We start from the raw sequence: 19,426 nt of genomic DNA, 5'->3' as shown, positions 1-19,426 counted from the left end.
GCCCTCTTTTCCCCCCCCTGCTTCATTCCCCCGCTTTCTCTCTGCTTTGGGTCTTGCATTGCAGCCCCCCCAACCCCCATATCCCCACCCCCTCCAAAGCCTCTTTCGGGCTCACCAGATTTCCTGCCAGCCGTTCGAGCAGAAGCCCGCGAGACTCAAGAGGCGCTTCCTTGCCAGGGGCGGAGGAGGAGGAAATGCAGCACACACACCCCCTCGCCATCACTAGGTGCCTCTCTAGGACCGCGGCTCTCTCTCTCTCTCTTCGAGACAGTACTCATTCTGTGTGTGTTTTTAAGGAAAGGTGGCGGGACTCATACCTAAGGAGGCATTGATTCCCCCCTAAGGGATTGGGAGCCTCCCCCCCTCCAAAAATGTGCTGGCGCACACTGCCAGTGGTGAACAATGCCGCAAAGAAGCCCCCAAACAATCCCTGCTTAGAGAGCCCTTCAGTGGAGCCAGGAGGGAAGATGTGAGCAGAGAAAGGGGCAAATCAGTGAAACACATCATGATGTCCCTCGGCTAAGGGGCAGGCCTGTTCTAAAGGGATGAAGATTTTTTTAAAACAAACACCCCTCTCTGATAATTACGGAGGGGTTGGCCCTCCCTAAACAGATTTTGATTCAACAGGGATGCCGGCCTCCAGGTGGGTTGATGGGAAAGGAATGCAGACAAGAGCATCTAATCTAAGCTAAATGCTGTATGCTTTTTTAAAACAATAAGTATTCAAATAACAGGCCTCAGTGGGGGTTTTTGGTTTGTTTTTGTATCATGAAATATTCACAAGTATTCTAACAACCAATTTTCTATTGTTTCATACATACACAGTGTAAAAAATACAATAACATAAACCGATCACAAGATAGAAAGCTCTCTCACACACACACATATATATGAAGTGTAGTGGGTTAAACACATGAAGAAACCACGGAGACGGATGTAGCGATCAGCATGTTTTACTGGTACACAACAAAGACAAAAACAAACGGCCGGCTGGCCAACTATATACATACCTGGGGACACACCCCTAGGTCCCGTTGGTGGTTTTAAATCTCCCGCCACTGTCCCATTGGTCCCCCAGTGGAGAGACCAGGAGCCTGGGCCCTGGTGGCGGTCAGCGGACACAACAATACACACACACACACACATATATATACACACACTTACAAAGTCACCGAAGTGAAAGAAAAAGAAACAATAGTATCAATAAAGATATAAACCTTGAACCGGACCAATATTTTCAAAAGCTGTGGAACATCAACTAAACGCTGAAATGACCTTGACAAGGCTTAGAACTCCACAATATGTCCACATGGGTGTGGCAAACTCTTTAAATCGAACGACTACTAACGCAGATCCCAGGTCGTCTCAGGCGTTTCATATCTTCATCAGAGAGTATAGTCCATGCAGTCGTCCTTTGGTAATTATCATTGATCATCAAAAGCACTTTACACTTCAATGTGTAATCGGATTTGTTGAAATGTTTGTAACCAAATTGAACATGTGTAAAATAAACGTTGCCCTCCTCTGGACACATTCCAGCTTGTCTGTATCCTTCTTAAATCGTGGTGCCCAAAACTGAACACAATACTCTAGGTGAGGCCTCACCAGATCAGAGTAAAGCGATACAATCACTTTGAGTGAGCTGGATACTAGACTTTGGTTGATACAGCCCAAAACGGCATCTGCCTTTTTAGCTACCGCATCACACTGCTGACTTGCGTTCAGTGTATGAACATAACAAAAGGACCCCTTTTTTTGTTGTTTTTAGCATCTCTCACTAGCCTAAGCTCATACGGGGCTTTGGCTTTCCTAACCGTCTCTCTACAAGCCCTGGTTCTTTGTTTCTCTTCGTCCTTGGTTATGAGGACCTCCTTCCAAAGCTGCTTCTGGAGGCGAGAGCCACTTTGCCTTCTTTAGACTCCTCCCATTTTCCCTTCTCATAGGAATCCTTTTTGATTGGTCCTTCAATATTTCACTTTTAAGAAACTCCCACCCCTCTTGAACTCCCCTCTCCTTAAGTATTTCTGACCAGGGGATTTGTAAGTCAAAAGTTGCTTTCCTGTAGTCCAACCTGTATGTCTGACTACTTCCAGCTTTCCCCTTCCCCAAGACTGTAAATTCCAAAATTACACAGCCACTACTACCCAGCTGGTAAGAATCAGGTCCAAGATAGCAGATTCCCCTTGTTTCCCTCTCCACTTTCTGGAAAATGAAGTGGTCAGCAAGACATGTCAGGAATTTATTGGACCTTTAATTTTTAGCAGCGTTGGACTTCCAACAGATATCCGGGTAACTGAAATCTCCCATGACCACCGTGTCCTGTCTCTTTGAGAACTGTGTGATCTGTTCTAGGAGTGTCTCATCCAAGTCCTCTGCCTGGCTTGGTGGTCTATAGCAGACCCCCCACCATAATATCACTATTATTTCTTACTCCTTTTATTTTTATGTTTACTCAGAGACTCTCAACTGAACTCCGAGGCTCAGATTCACGTATTTCCTCACAAGTATATACCTCCTATACATATAATGCGACTCTTCCTCCCACCTTCCTTATTTGTCTATTCCTTTTAAACAAGTTGTGCCCCTCAATCCTTTGCTTTCCTCAGGCCTTACAAACTGAGGCACCTTTAAGACCAACAAATTATTTTACTGAATAAAACTTTGTTGGTCTTAAAGGTGCCACTGGACTCAAACTTTATTTATTATGACATGAGAAGGAGAAGAGGAGACTGGATTTATACCCTGCCCTTCACTACCGGAAGAAGTCTCAGAGCGGCTTACAAACTCCTTTCCCTTCCCCTCCCCACAACAGACACCCTGTGAGGTAGCTGGGGCTGAGAGAGCGCTGACAGAAACGGCTCTTTTTCAAAAACAGCTGTGCCAGAACTATGGCTTGCCCAAGGTCATCCAGCAGGTGCAAGTGGAGGAGTGGGGAATCAAACTCGGTTCTCCAGGATTAGAGTGCGTGCACTTAACCACTACACCAAACAAACAAAAAAATATTTTTCAAACCACGATTGTTGATGGTTTTTGGAAATGTAACTTCATATTTAAACATTTTAATATAGATTACTGTGGGCCTGGACCAGGTTCAGTCCCATCCTCCCCCCGGGGAAATTGTGAAGTCTGTGCCCCTCCTTGAGGACAATACTCATGGCAGTGCTTCTGTATGCTCTATGGGTTAACCCCAAAAAGTGGTGTATGTCTGTATTTTTCTCGTATGATAAGTGTTTTCAACACTTTGCTGGCAATAGAAAAGAACTGTGAGTTGTGCCTATGAGACAACATTAGAAGAGTTGTGCCTATGGGAGTTGTACCTATGAGACAATTTTCTACAAACTGAAAATTTCCCAGGGTTATAGGAAAAAAATGAAATGTGTTAGGGGGAAAATGCTTTTTTTTTAAAAAAACCAAATGATAAAATGAGCACCTGTAACTTTAAGAAATGGATTCCCTCAGTGGCTGTTGCTAGGCAATCACAGCATTCCACACTGGGTTTCTGTGAGTGATAGGCAGGGGGCGAGGGCAGGGTCCTTTTCATGTGTGTATTGGCCTTTCAGGAAGGACTCAGGGGGGTCAGGCCTTTCTAGCATTGCCACTTTGAGATTGATTTGGGGGTTTGGAGATTTGGGGGTTGAGCCTTGGCGAGGGTGGGGCTTGGGGAGATCAGGCGCCCCAGCTGAATATTATTTATTTATTTATGCCAGTTATAGTCGGCCCTTCTCATCTGGACTCAAGGCAGACTGCACGGAGTGAATCAGTACACTCAACAAGATGGGGCATTTCAATAAACCACACAAGAGGATGAGGGTCGCAGAACCAATCAGAAATCTAAAACCAGGACTCTAAAACCAGGAGCATCAGTCTTAACAGGACACATTACATGATGCAAAATCCTACATAGTAGGATCCTAGCTTCATCTAGCTGAACACAGCAGCATAGACCACAGTCCCTGATCCTTGAAATAACTCACTTTGGCTGCGGTCACACGGAGCATTAGCCACGCTACAGAGACGGAAGACAGGCGGATTTTCCAGGCGCGATCACACCACAACATCTGGGAAGCAGAGAGCTCCCGTGGCTAACCCGAGGCTTTCCGCTGAAGATGCGCCGTAAAAAACTAGTACCTCTGAGGTACTAGTTTCCGGAAACCGCAGGGCAAGGGCGGGCGTCTGATCGCGTTTCCGGTGGTAGGTCATGGCATCCGGCGCCCGCCCATGTCCTGTGGCAAAAAGGTTTTTTTCCCCCAAGTCTCCACGGGATGCGCACAAGCACCCAACGGCGCATGCGCACACTTTGGTTTAAAAAAACCCCACAACCCTGTTTGCCACGGCAGTGGCGCCTAGCTGTGATTGCGCTGCGCCTTTGCCGTGCCACAGGATTGTCATATGATCAGCACTTCCCCCCGAACCACGGGACGTCAGCGGGAGGAATGATCCGGCGGCCGCGCGGTAGTTCGCTCCGGGGCAAACAGCCACGCCTCCCCCCCCCCACAATATCTGGCCCGTGTGACCGGGGCCCTAGTGACTCATTCAGTACAGTGCAACCCTATCGCATGCCTAGAGAAGCTCTCTTGAATAACTGTTTTGGCTAGTTTGTGAAAAGCCGGGAGAGTCGGACCCATTCCTTAACCTGGGGTCAGTAACAGAAAAGATACATATAGAGGTGATGGTTGATTTTGCCCATTTGCAGGTTGGCACCTGTAGAAGACCTCACTCCGAGGAGCCAAGCTGTGGTGGCTAATCCCTCTTTAAAGCTGTTTATTCCTGCGGCCATCACTACATCCTGTGAAACTAGTTAAAAGAAATTAACCCTGTGGCGACAGTCACAGGAAAACGCAGGAAATGCAGATGGAGGCAGTCGGAAAGGCATCCCTGCGAGGGGGCTTATTTTCCCCTCCAAGGAAAATTCATTTCCCTATCCAATGCTGAAGTTGTTGTGATGAATTATTCAATTTGCATTCTATCTAGGGATCTTCACTAAACCCAGCTCTTACAGAAGTTAAAGCCTCGACTTCCGGTCTGTGGCTCGGCGATGGCGGATGCTTTCCCCTACCTCTGGGGGAGTGTTTCGCGCTCCAGTGGAATTGGAGGGGTGCCACCTCAAGTGGCACCCCCAGGTGAGCCTTAGTTAAAGGCTCCAAGCCGGGGGCGCTGGGGGGGGCAACCTCTTCGATGGCGTAATGCCGGAGAATTGAGGCGCTCCTTCTTGCCCCAATCGGTCCACCCGCTGCGAGGTTCAGTTTTACACCGAGCATAGCTGATGCCAACCGGGACAAGCAGAGAAGATCAACGAATAAGCGATGTTACAAGAGGTCTATTTATAGACCAGCAATGAAGTGGAGAAAGAGCCAAGCGGAAAAGTTTTAAAAGTGAGTTCTCCCCCCCCAATGGAAAGCGGTGTCTGGAAGGAATTTCAGACGTAAACAAACGAACTGTCTTGTATAAACGGAGGGGGGGAGGAGAGAAGGGAAACGCTAAAGTGTGTAAGAGACTTAGCTGCATTTGCAAAGATAAATGCGTTTCTTTTGAAGAAGGGTGAAAGAGGTCCTTCTAGTGTAAACAAAGTTGAAAATGGCCGGCGCGCGAGGAAAACCGGGCAGAGGGCCAGGGCGAGGTGGTCAGAGTCCGAGAGGCGAGGAGATGGGTGACGTGTTCTCCATGTTATCGGAGCTGCTCAAGCCGATTAACGAGAGGCTCGATGGTATTAACCAACAGATGACCGCTTCAAACCAAAACCTGGCAAAGCAGCAACAGCAGATTGCCGAGCTAATAAAGAAATCTATACAAACAGAAGAGAAACTTAAAGAGACTGTACACGACACTAAGAAAGTTAAAAAGAAGATTGGTCTGCTGTTCCAAGTTTGTCAGAACATGGTACGAATACTTACAGTACATGACAGAAAGAGATTTCCTTCCATCTAACCCAGCTTACATCGAATGGCTTAACTTTTAAACAACAGTAAGGACACAAGATAGTTCCCACAATCACCTCACTTAAACACAATACATACAAATTAGGATTATACTTTATCATATCTTATTCTAGGAGAATGTGCATTCAGATAATAGTTATTTCTATGCTTAATTCTACAGTTTTCTGGATACAGAGTTTGTTGTATGAAAAAAGAAAAAGATTCGTTATATTTGTTAAAATTTATTGAATTTCTTATAATAAAAAATTAAGTTAAAAAAAGAAGATTGGTCTGCTGGAACAGAGGCAAGATTTTCAGGAAAGAAGGTTGTTGAACCTGCAGATGGAGAAAGCGAATAAAACACTCAGATTTCAGGAGATTGCTGAATCGCAAGGAGAAAACTTGAAAAAGCTAATGGCTGAGCTCATCGCGTCAGCAGTGGGGGTGTCAACGGCAGAAGCAGAATCGGAAATTGAGGTGACTTATCAGTCATACTCAAAATATATTAAGCGGAACAACCTGCCGGGCGAAATTGTCGTCAAGTTTGAGGTCAAACACAGTGAGGAACATATTGGCTTATATAATAGTACAGTACAATCATACAGATATAAAATATAAATACAAAAAGGTCCAGAAAAAAATTGTTCCAAAATGAAACCACTAGGCACAGACTAAAAGTACAAATGAGGCCACCAAAGATGCAATCACATGCCAAGTGGTGTTTCACTGGTAATAATTTCTGGTCCAGAAAGTGCCTTCCTATGATGGTTTAGCCAAAGTGTCCTCAGTAGAATTGTCCTTATATATTTTAAAATTCTTTGTTAATAAATACATGTATCTTTTTATATACTATATATATATATTAAGCTTTTATTGTTGGCCCTCTTTTCTATTTGACTAACCGTTTCAGGTTCTGGATACCTGGTAGTTTTGGCGACTGTGTTGGACTGGATGGGCCATTGGCCTGATCCAACATTGGCTTCTCTTATGTTCTTATGTTCAACTTCTCTCCCTGACCCTCACTGTTGGGCTGTGAAAACTAGTTAAAAGAACCCTGTGGTGACACTCATCTGCAGCTGTAGAAAAAGGGAACCAGCAGCCTCATAGGAAAACACAGGAAGTGCAGATGGAGGCATTCGGAAAGGCATTCCCTGCGAGGGGGTTGATTTCCCCCAAGAAAAATTCATTTCCCTATCCTGCCAAAGTTGATGTGATGAATTATTCAATTTGCATTCTATCTATGGATCTGCACTGAACCCAGCTCTTGCAGAAGTTAAAGCCTCATTAACTGAACTCACCTGCAGAAGCACCCATTAAGGTTTTACTGAGCAAACTTTCTGAGAGACTCATCTCTTCCTATGCAATGAAATATCTGAGACCAGTCTTCAGATCTTGTGTGAGTAGAACAAACAGTGAACTGCTTAGAGATAATGTTTTTATTTAAAATAAAGCATGCTCTTTGTATTAGGCAAGAATTTGATGAAAAGGTGAAAGATAATCATATAACTACAGAAAACTGCACGCAATAAAAACAGGTCTCCAAACATTTCTCACTCTTAGATAAATACCGAAGCTCCTGTCTTCCGCTGTCCTCTGAAGTTTGCTCAGTTTCATGTTCGCTGCATCTCTGACACTGTCTAACCATCTAATCCTTTGCTGTCCCCGTCTTCTTTGACCTTCAATCTTTCCCAGCATCAGGGTCTTCTCCAGTGAGTGCTCCCTTCTCATTTGGTGGCCAAAGTATTTGAGCTTCATTTTCATAATCATACAACTACAGAAAACTGCACTCAATAAAAATCATTTCTCCAAACATTTCTCAGACTTAGCTAAATACTGAAGCATTAATATTCTTTAAGATTTAAGCAAGTCCATTTTTATGTTGATGGGCAGAAGGCTATGTACAGTGCGATACCCGGCACACATGATATGCTCAACCGATATAAGGTCTTTTCTGATTGGAAGCCACCAGTAGAAAGCCTCATTTGACCCTTACATGACACTTTTGATAGAGGGGACAGGGGAAGAGAAATAAAATCTTTGAACTTGAAGATGTGATTGTCCTTCAAATAAAACAATTGGACCCTAAAGTGATTGTGCAAAGGAGTTATTATACTACCTGGACTAGAATACATCTTGGTAACTCCGATTAAATTTTCAAAGCAAGGTTATAAGACTCAAGACAGCAGTTGTTTGCAATTCCAGAGCATAAATACAATTAAAAACATGAATTTCCTCTCCCCTGGTTTCTCCCTTGTGTGACTTCTTCTATGGAACGTAAGAATGTTACTGTGACCATGGTTTATCCCACACTCCATACCTTTGTATGTTTTCTCCACTCTGTGAACTTTTTGATGGCCATTAAAGTGCGCACTTTGAAGCTTTTCCCACACTCCAGGAATTTATATGGCTTCTCCCCTGTGTGATTTTTCTGACAGACGCCAACGTGTAAACTGCAACTGAAGCTTTTCCCACACTCCGGGCATTTCTATGGTTTCTCCCCTTTCTGAATTCCTTGATGGGAAGTAAGGCTTCTGCTGTGACTGAAGCTTTTTCCACACTCTAGGCATTTCTATAGTTTCTCCTCTTTATGAATTTTCTAATGGACACTGAGGTGTGAACTGCAACTGAAGCATTTTCCACACTCCAGGCATTGATATGATTTCTCCCATGTGAATTCTTTTCCCAAACAATTTTTATTCTTTTACAAAAGGAATACAGAATTCAACATTATAATACACAAATATAGGTTGCTCCACTTAGAGAAAAAAAAGAATACTATAAAATTTCTATCATATAACAACTTACATTCTTTCGGAATACAGAATACAGAGTGATAAAACTTATGTCAACTGTAAATCATTATTTTATATCTAGCTTTATTGATGCTTTCCCAATTCAAGTTCTCAAAGGTTATTTTTTCTATCATGGGGAACCATTTTCCTAAGGGATTATATATTTCGCATTCATTCTGGTCATTTGAGTGATAGATATCGTTTCAAGCATGAAAAAGTCCCATATCTTGTGAAACCAAAATTCTATGCTAAGAGAATGATTGTCTTTCCAGCATTTGGCTATAGTAACCTTGGCAGCTGTTATTAATATGTTGATCAATTGTTTTTTAGTATTAGGTATATTATCATCTGGCCAGAGATTTTAAAGCAACAATTTTGGATCTAGTGGCATCACTAGTGTCTGAATCTGTAGTATAATTTTTTTCCAGAACTCTGAAATGTGTTTACATGACCACCAGTTATGGAAATAATTGGCCTTAACTCCGCAAAGTTTCCAGCAAAGAGGAGACACCTGTGTGCTTATATGTGAGAGTTTTGCTGGTGTCAAGTACCATCTAAGCATTACCTTCATTGATGCTTCCTGTATTTCTACTCCCTTGGAAATACTAGTTTGTGATTTCCAAATGGTTTCCCATTGATCTTCACTAAGAACACATGCCGTTTCATATTTCATCAGTTTAGCATTACTAGCTCCCAGAAATAGGCCAAATACCTTGGAGATTAGGCCTTTTTTATTTCATTGCAACCTTTATGTAAAAGTTTCTCTAAACCTGTAAGAGGAGATGACATTGCCTGCTTAAAGCCTGTTGATTCAATTACATGGCTTACTTGCAGGTATTCATGCCATTGTATTTTAACTTTGTATTTGTCTTCTATTTCAGATTTCCGATGGATGGAGCTTTTGTGAGCAGTGGCACAGTGGGTATATCCCACTGTCTTAACATCTGAACTGTGTTAGTTCAAGCCCCGCGCTGGTGTGAGCAGCCAGCCTGTTGTCCCCAGCTCATCATCCACCCAGCGATTCGAAAGCTTTGCCGAGTAGAAAAATGGGAACCACTCCTTAGAGAGGGTGGGCACACCAATCTCCCTTGTGGGAGGGCATTAGCTGACGGTTGGACGTCCTGGTCAAGCTTGTAAAAGGCGAAACAGCTTCCCGGCTACGAAAAAGAACGCCTGCAATGGATGTTCCGGCCAGGCGGTGGCAGTGTGGCGATTGACATACAGGTCCTGAGGCCTGGCCAGCAAGCAACCGTGCAGGAAAATGACGGAGCCAGCCAGAAGACGTCTACACCGGGCAGTAACGGCGCGTGCAATTAAAGTGAATATATGTTGTCTTCCCTATCCCCTATGAACATTGTTAGTCCCTTGTGGAGTATGGAGTAACTGTACATCGCTTTGAGCCCACTGGGGAAAGCGATTAATAAATGGAAAGTATTATTATTATTATTATTTATTATTATTATATCCACTCTTCTGGTGATGTTGGCCGTTTTCCAGGTAAGAAATGTATTTTTGCCTTGTGCCGGTTTGAACCATTGTTGTCTTGTAAAGGTACTTCGTAAAGAGTGAGGAGTAGTCAATTTTGCTTTATTTTGACACCATATTTTGAGCATAGCCTTTTGTAAAAGCTTATATTTTACCAAAATATTTGTATTGCTTTCGAACCCTTCCTATTTTTATTACAGAACAACAAAGAAAGAAATGGAAAGAGACATTAATAAGTTTACTTGGAAGTTTAAATCTCCAAGAACATCACACAGCACTCTCACTAGAACCAAAAGAAAAGGAGGTATGGAGGTAGCAGATTTGTATCTCTACTACAAAATGACAACTATAGCTACATTAATACGTCAATACCATGACATAGATTCCTTAGACTGGAGTTGGATTGAAGAAGCAACTTCCAATATTCCATGTGAATTCTTAGATGGGAAGTCAGGCTTCCACTTTGACGGAAGCTTTTCCCACACTCCAGGCATTTGTATGGTTTCTCACCTGTGTGAATTCTTCGATGGGAAGCAAGAATAGTACTGTAACCAAAGCTTTTCTCACACTCCAAGCATTTGTATGGTTTCTCCTCTGTGTGAATTTTTTGATGGGCGATGAGAGTATCTTTTCTTCCAAAACCTTTTCCACACTCCAGGCATTTGTATGGTTTCTCCCCTGTGTGAATCCTTCGATGGACAGCAAGACTGTAACTGTAATCAAAGCTTTCCCCACACCCCAAGCATTTGTAAGGTTTTTCCCTGGTGTGAATTCTTTGATGGATGATGAGAGTATTTTCTCTTCCAAAACTTTTTCCACACTCCAAGCATTTTTATAGGTTCTCTCCTGCGTGAATACTTTGATGGGAGATAAGAGTGTTCCTCCAACTGAAGCTTTTCTCACACTCTAGGCATTTGTATGGTTTCTCCCCTGTGTGAATTCTTTGATGGTAAGTAAAACTTCCTCCAACTGAAGCTTTCCCCACAATTGAGGCATTTGTATGGTTTCTCCCGTGTGAATTCTTTGATGGGAAGCAAGGGATGTATTGTGCCTGAAGCTTTCCCCACACTCCAGGAATTTGTATGGCTTCTCCCCTGTGTGAATTCTTTGATGGGAAGTAAGACTGTCACTCCGACTGAAGCTTTTCCCACAATCCAGGCATTTGTATGGTTTTTCCCCTGTGTGAATTCTTTGATGGGAAGTAAAACTGCCCCTCCAACTGAAGCTTTTCCTGCAATCCAGGCATTTGTATGATTCACTTGTGTGAATTCTTTGATGGGAAGTAAGCTTTCCACTTTGACGGAAGCTTTTTCCACACACCAGACATTTGTATGGTTTCTCCCCTGTGTGAATTCTTTGATGGGAAGCAAGACTCTTACCGTAAAAGAAGCTTTTCCCACATTCCAAGCATTTGTATGTTTTTCCCCTGTGTGAATTCTTTGATGGGTGATGAGAGTATCTTTTCTTCCTAAACATTTCCCACACTCCAAGCATTTATATAGGTTCTCCCCTGTGTGAATTCTTTGGTGGGAGATAAGAGTGTTACTCTGACTGAAGCTTTCCCCACAATTGAGGCATTTGTACGGTTTCTCCTCTGTGTGATTTCTTTGATGGAAAGCAAGATTCTTACTATGACTGAAGCTGTTCCCACACTCCAGGCATTTGTATGGTTTCTCCCCTGTGTGAATTCTTTGATGGGAAGTAAGACTGTCCCTCCGACTGAAGCTTTCCCCACAATCCAGGCATTTGTAAAGTTTTTCTCCGGTGTGAATTCTTTGATGAAGTTTTTCTTCCAAAACTTTTTCCACACTCCAAGCATTCAAATAGGTTCTCCCCTGCGTGAATACTTTGATGGGAGATAAGAGTATGCTTCCGACTGAAGCTTTTCTCACACTCCAGGCATTTGTATGGGTTCTCCCCTGTGTGAATTCTTTGATAGGAAGTAAGACTTTTTCTCTGACTGAAGCTTTTCCCACAATTGAGGCATTTGTATGGTGTGAATTCTTTGATGAGAAGTAAGACTGTCATTTGAGCTGAAGCTTTTCCCACACTCCAGGCATTTGTATGGTTTCTCCCCTGTGTGAATTCTTTGATGGGAAGTAAAACTGCCCCTCCAACTGAAGCTTTTCCCACACTCTAAACATTTGTAAGGTTTCTCCCCTGTGTGAATTCTTTGATGGGAAGTAAGACTGTGATTCCAGCTGAAGCTTTTCCCACACTCCAGGCATTTGTATGGTTTCTCCCCTGTGTGAATTCTTTGATGGGAAGTAAGATGGGAACTGTGACTGAAGCTTTTCGCACACTCCAGGCATTTGTAAGGTTTTCCCCCGGTATGAATTCTTTGATGGGCAATGAGAGTATCTTTTCTTCCAAAACTTTTCTCACACTCCAAGCATTTATATAGGTTCTCCCCTGTTTGAATTCTTTGATGGATAGTAAGACTTTTTCTGTGACTGAAGCTTTTCCCACAATTGAGGCATTTGTATGGTTTCTCCCCTGTATGAATTCTTTGATGGGAAGTAAGACTGTCATTCGAGCTGAAGCTTTTCCCACACTCCAGGCATTTGTAAGGTTTTCCCCCGGTATGAATTCTTTGATGGGAAGTAAGACTGTCATTCGAGCTGAAGCTTTTCCCACACTCCAGGCATTTGTAAGGTTTTCCCCCGGTATGAATTCTTTGATGGGAAGTAAGACTGTCATTCGAGCTGAAGCTTTTCCCACACTCCAGGCATTTGTAAGGTTTTCCCCCGGTATGAATTCTTTGATGGGAAGTAAGACTGTCATTCGAGCTGAAGCTTTTCCCACACTCCAGGCATTTGTAAGGTTTTCCCCCGGTATGAATTCTTTGATGGGAAGTAAGACTGTCATTCGAGCTGAAGCTTTTCCCACACTCCAGGCATTTGTAAGGTTTTCCCCCGGTATGAATTCTTTGATGGGAAGTAAGACTGTCATTCGAGCTGAAGCTTTTCCCACACTCCAGGCATTTGTAAGGTTTTCCCCCGGTATGAATTCTTTGATGGGAAGTAAGAGTGTCACTCCGACTGAAGCTTTCCCCACAATCCAGACATTTGTAAGGTTTCTCCCCTGTGTGAATTCTTTGATGGGATGTAAGGTACTCTCTCTGCCTGAAACTTTTTCCACATTTCTGGCACTTATATATTTTCTTTCTGTTATGCATCCTTTGGTGAATATTAATAATTGATATGTCGGTGAAACTTTTCTTGCTTGCAGTGCACTCATCCCTGTTGTCTCCTTGACGTGTATTTTGCTGTACAGAGTCACCCCCCTGCAAAGGACCAGAATTATTCCCCCTTTTGGGTTGCTGTTTTTCCTCCTCCTTCCTTGCTGCCTCCAAATATTCAAACTTCTCTGTCACGTCTGAATATGTATCCTCTTTTTCCATCAATCGGTGTTCTTCCGCTCCATTTGCTGACTGCCACACGTCACCTGCAGAAAGAAAGGGATGCCTGGTGTGAGGATATGACACTTTCCACAAACACCTAATGTTCAGCCCAGGAGCACCTAAAGACTAACAAGGTTTTTCAGGTAAAAGCTTTCAGATGTCCTGGTAGGGATCCGGGCTAGGGACGGTGGCAGAGGAGGGGCTGGGGGGCACCGCTCCACAGCCAGCCCCTCTTAGGCAATCACTTTGGGCGACCGAGTGGACGGGATGACACTCTGTTGTCTGATTCTTCTACGGTCTGGCTGCCAGCTGACAGACTGCAAGTCTAACTCAAGCCAGAGAAGGGCAGCAGAGAGGAAACTGCAGCTGTGCAAGGAATGGAGACAGAAAGGGCTTGGGAGTGGGCCATTCCTCACCGCCTTCTGCTAAGACCAGGACGAGCAAAGTCAATCCCTAAGGAATTAGGAGATTCCTTCGAAATGTGGTGTTGGAGGATAGTTTTCAGCATATCGTGGACCACTAAAAATACAAATCAGTATCCTCTAGACCAGGGGTGTCGAACTCATTTGTTATGGGGGCTGGATCTGACATAAATGAGACCTTGTTGGGCCGGGCCATGTGTGTCATGAAATGTCATGCCAGGTGGCGGAGATATAAACTTTATATAAAAGACACAAACACAAAGGTTTTTTTTTAACTTAAAGTAAAAGCATGCTTAAAACATTAGCACTCTTGAAATATTTTGTTTATTTAAAAGTGTATAATAACTGACACCTCTTTTTCTGAATTATTGCATCAAAATGTCTGTGCTGTTGCAATCTTGAGTACACTATTCAGGTGTGTATCTGTAAGCTGCAAACCTACGATGACGCAGCAGCAGCAGCAGAATGGGAAGAAGAAGCTGAAGACAGCCCGTTCCAATGCGGACCTGATAGAAGCCCTCCGGGGGCCTCATCCGGCCTCCGGGCCGCATGTTTGACACCCCAGCTCTGGGCCAAATTAAGTCTTGAATCTCCTTAGAAGCTAAAGTGACTAAACTGAGACGATCATACTTTGGTCACATCGTGAGAAGACAAGAGGCACGGGAAAAGACAATAATGCTAGGAAAAGAGGAAGTCGGCAGGAGAAGAGAAAGACCCAACCGGAGATGGATTGATATAATCAACAAAAACACGGGCCCTCAGTTTGTATAAACTGAGAATGGCTATAAACAGTAGGACATTTTGGAGGGCATTAATTCATAGGGTCTCCATGAGTCGAGAGTGACTTCACAGCCGTCAACACACACACACACCAACAGAGGAGCCAAGAATTCGAAGGCCTGGTGTCTGGGGAAACCACTTTCGGTGTCTTGGTTGGGAGTCTGATCCTGTAATGGACTAGATGGTATCAACCAATCCGTAGCTTGTGCAAATTTGATGGAAAAAAGGATTTCACTGGGGCAGTGATTGGCTGGGAGACAAACGAGAGAGGACCCTCTGGCCTAATTGCTTCGGAAATGGTGAAATCTTAAGGGGGTTCCTGCCCTGAGATTTATTGGAAGGAGATACATGGGTCTTGTAAAAGGGGGCCAGCCAGTCTACGGGTTGGCTGAGGGGCTTCGAGGGCTGCCATATTTTGAGAAGATAAACCAGCACATGACCAGATAAGACATGACCGGCCACACGAAGGAAGTAACTGCGATGATTTTTAAACTGAATAACAAACAGGGTCAGTTGGCCCTGGAGCACACCGGGGCGGCGCTCCGGGAGTGAAGCGCTCGGGAGCCGGCACCTGGCCAAGCACCGCCCCCTGCTCCCAGCAGCCCTGTGCTCAGTCGGGCCACGAGGAGGCAGAAGGAAGGAAGGTCAATTGCAGCCGGAGTACAGGGCCTGAGAAAGGCCTGCAGGGGCCGGGCGCCTCCCCCCTTCCCGCCACCACCTTTCTCAGATCCGGTACCGGAGCAGGCGGTTGAGCCGCTCTTTTGGTGGGGGGGGAAGGGGGGGAACGTGCTTTGGGGAAGGATGGAGCATGCTCGAGTCGCCTGCCGCTGCCCCAAGCCGGCGTGGAAACTTTCTCCACCGGCTGGGGGCAGTTGTGGGCGGCCGAACCGCTCCTTCGGTGGTGGGCTTGCTTTGGGGATGGGGGGAGGGCGCTCGGAGTGTGTGGCTGGGGTGTGTGTGTGTGTGTGTGGAGTCTCGGGCACCATTGCTCCCCCCCCGCGGGTTCCTTACCCCCCCTGCCTGCCCACTCCCTCCTCACCATTTCTGGGGCGCGCAGTCTTTGATGTATATTAAGGACATGATTTGCTTTGCAGGCACAGAGAGACAGTATCAACACTTGGCATGTCTAATTAAAGCAGGGGTGTCAAACATGCGGCCTGGGGGCCAGATCAGGCCCCCGGAGGGCTTCTATCAGGCCCACAGGTAGAACTGGCTGTCTTCTGTTTCTTCCTTCAGTTCTGCTGCTGCTGCTTCATCGTAGGTTTGCAGCATACCGATACACACACCTGAACAGCATACTCAAGATGGCAACAGCACAGATATGTTGATGCAATAATTCAGAGCAAGAGGTGTTAGTTATCAGACACTGTTAAATAAACAAAATATTGCAAGAGTGCTAATGTTTGAAGCGTGTTTTCATTTATGGTTGTGTCCAGTGTTCCCTCTAAGCTGAGTTAGTGTGAGCTAGCTCACAGTTTTTCAGCCTCCGGCTCACACATTTTTGACTTCGCTCAGGAAGGATGGCTCCAGAGCAAACTAATTTATGCAGTGGCCAAATTACTTGCTCCCAACTTCAATGCCAGTAGCTCACAAAGTAGAATTTTTGCTCACAAGACTCCACAGCTTAGAGGGAGCATTGGTTGTGTCCTTTATATAAAGTTTATATCTTCGCTATTTGGCATGACATTTTATGACAGACATGGCCCAGCCCAAAAAGGACTCATTTATGTCAGATCCGGCCCTCATAACAAATGAGTTTGACACCCCTGAGTTAAAGGGATCTCAGGCGAAACAGGGCTGGGAAACACCCTGGCCAGAAAGACTAGGCTAGACTTGGCCTGAGGGCCACAGGAGTAGGCAGAAGGGAACTGCCTCCTGTCCCGGGCTGAAGACCTCCAGGCACCATTTCGGCCTCCACAAGTCATCCAAGCTCTTTTCCGGGCAAACTCTGAGGTTAAACAAGGCCACAGACATTCACCCACCATTCCGAGGAAGGCGTAGGCGACACACAGTCCCAAGATGGCCCCTACCTGCCGATCCCTCTTCTTGATCGCAGCCCGGGAGAAACGGCCCTCCCTCTTCTTCCAGCCGGGATATGAGGTCAGGTTTCGCACACTGAGGTCCTGTTTATTAGGAAAACACCCAAACACACAAAATCAGACCTCTTCTTCTGTGTGCCCCTAAATTCAACAATTGCAAGCCAGATCGACGGTCCCTCCAGAAACACACCACAGGCAAGTAATGGGGCTGGGATGGAGGACCGTATGGGGCCAAGACGCATCCCTCTTTTGTCACCCTGAGACCCTGTAGGAGCAGGGATATGGGGCCATGCACACACGTACACCCAGCTCTGGGCCTCTCCGGTCCTCAGCCTCCGTAGGCACAGATTGCAGATGGGGGCAGCGTTTCCCCACAAAGCCGTGAGACCCTCCTTTTGAAAGGGTTGACTTTGATTAAGCGTCAAGGTACGGACAGGGTAAAGATGTAGACTGGAGGCCAGACGGAAAGGAGAATCTTAAAGGCAGCTGGGACTCAAAGCACTTAAAATATCTATCTGGGTCATTCCGAATTCGACAATTACTAAGATCCTTGATGGCGAAGATGCCCCATTGTGACTCGCCCAGGGCTGGTCCATGAGAGAGTTGTGGGGTTGCCTGCAGTCCCTGAAGAACACGAGAGAAGGGAGGCTGGACCAGAGAGGCAAAGAGGATGAAAGACTGCACCGAGGAGGCCGGGGGGCCTAAGGAGGGGGGAGAGTTATGCTGGAAACCTGGCCAGAAAGGGGGGCAGACGGGAGACAAGGAACCCAGGGGATCTGAAGGGGGACACAGGGAGACCACCCGGCGGAAACCAGGAGCAGCGTCAGAGCAGCGGGGAGAAATACTACAGGGGACTGTGGGCCACAGTGAGAGAAAAGAGGGAGAGAGGAAGGAAAAAAAGGTAGATCATTAGCGACTAACCGAAGGGTGTGACTGTCCCATTTACGGTTGCCATCTCCCCCCTCGTCACTGGCGGGAGATGCAGCGGGTAGGAGCGCCAGGTTCGGGTTGGGAAGCTCCTGGAGATTTGGGGATGGGGCCTGGGGAGGGCGGGGACCTTCAGTGGGGTACAGTGCCATAGAGTCCAGCCTCCAAACCATCCTTTTCCACCAGGGGGGACTCCTCTCTGTCGTCTGGAGGTGAGCTGCCATTCCGGGGGACGCCACCAGGGGGCCGGCATCCCTTGTCAGAGTGGGTTAGGTGGAAGAACCTGATGTGAACGGCCGAGTCCAAGACCTGTTACACTTCATCCCCCATCTCACTTGGGGGGGGGGCTGTCCTGTGACCTTGGAATCCAATCACACCGTTGTATTTGCCAGTTCCAGGATTCAAGTCACTCATTTCCTTTTGCCCACATCTGTTTGGAACTAGGGAAACTGTGCTCTGAGACTCACTCAAAAACAACCATTCAGGACTTGCTTCCAGATACGTTAAGGAGCCTGTGAGATGAGTCTGTCCCTTTACAACTTACTCAGGAAGCAGGCCACGGCTGTTCGCTTGCATGTGCAAAGCTATTTAGCGGAACAAAATCCCTTTACGTCTCCAGCAACATTTGTCCTTTGTCCTCACAAAAAGAGAGAAGGCTCCTCCTCACCCAGAGAGGCCACGTTCCCAAAGTTCTCCAGCATGACCTCCTTGTAGAGCGCTCTCTGGGCCGGGCGCAGCAGGGCCCACTCCCCCCGGGTGAAGTCCACGGCCACCTCCTCGAAGGACACCCCGGCCTGCAAGGAGGAGAAGGAAGCAGTTTATCTACATCACACTGGAAAGCTGGTCCATGAGGGGGGAAGCCAGAAACAGAGAGAGTCAATTAATATAGGAAGAGTGAGAAGAGCCCCCTGGGGACATCTCCCCTCCCCCAGCCCTCCTTGGGAGCATCCTGGAACTCGAGGGGCCGTCCTCAGCCGCAGTGGGGTTAGCAGCCTTGTGGGGAAGAGGCCAGAGATGTCCGGAGGATCAAGGACTAAATAGATTTCCGTGGGAAATTCCATATTGTTACGGAGACGTCTGGAGTTGGGCCATATGAAAAGTAACGTTATAGTTGTCCTGCTTCTCTGCAGAAACCATCGTAGACGCGGGGGTGACAATTTTTCTGACTTCCCAGTGGGGAGCACTAGAATCAATGGGAAGGGGCCCGATCCTCTGAGCAGAACAACGGCGCATCCTTCCTGTCCGCCGCACGTCTCCCCCCCCCAATACCTGTGCTGGGTGCATGGCGGCTCTTCTCCCTCCAGCGCACAGAGGAGACGGCGGAGGAGGCATCCGGGTGTCCTTCCACTCCTGCCTGGGAGGGAGAGAGAGAGAGAAAGGGGGGGAAGAAGAAAGCCATTTTGCTCCACTCGCGTTTTCTGTGCCAGCCCCTGGAGTGAACCTCTCTCCAGATTGGATGCAGGGCATAATTCAAGATACCGGATTTGACCTACTGAGGCTCAGGAGCCTTTGGTCCCACATCTCTCCCCTCAACCGGCCATTCTATGTGGGGAAATTCCTGCCTTTCTGACTCATCCGTCCTCCTCCTACCCAAAGAGTGATTCACACCTGGAATTCACTGCCACGGGAGGTGGCAGCGGCTACAAGCACGGACAGCTTCAAG

General features: G+C 46.2%; 1 pseudogene; it reads right to left on the bottom strand.

The window, feature by feature from the left end:
• Window positions 1–19,117, bottom strand: part of LOC107117834 — a 28,821-nt pseudogene extending 9,704 nt beyond the window's left edge.
• Between the last annotated feature and the right edge of the window lie 309 nt (window positions 19,118–19,426).

This window comes from Gekko japonicus, unplaced genomic scaffold, assembly GCF_001447785.1.
Source record: "Gekko japonicus isolate JY-2015 unplaced genomic scaffold, Gekko_japonicus_V1.1 scaffold5422, whole genome shotgun sequence".
Lineage (NCBI taxonomy): Eukaryota > Metazoa > Chordata > Lepidosauria > Squamata > Gekkonidae > Gekko > Gekko japonicus.
Note: the sequence above shows the minus strand (reverse complement) of the source record. Positions and strands in the feature narration are given on the sequence as shown.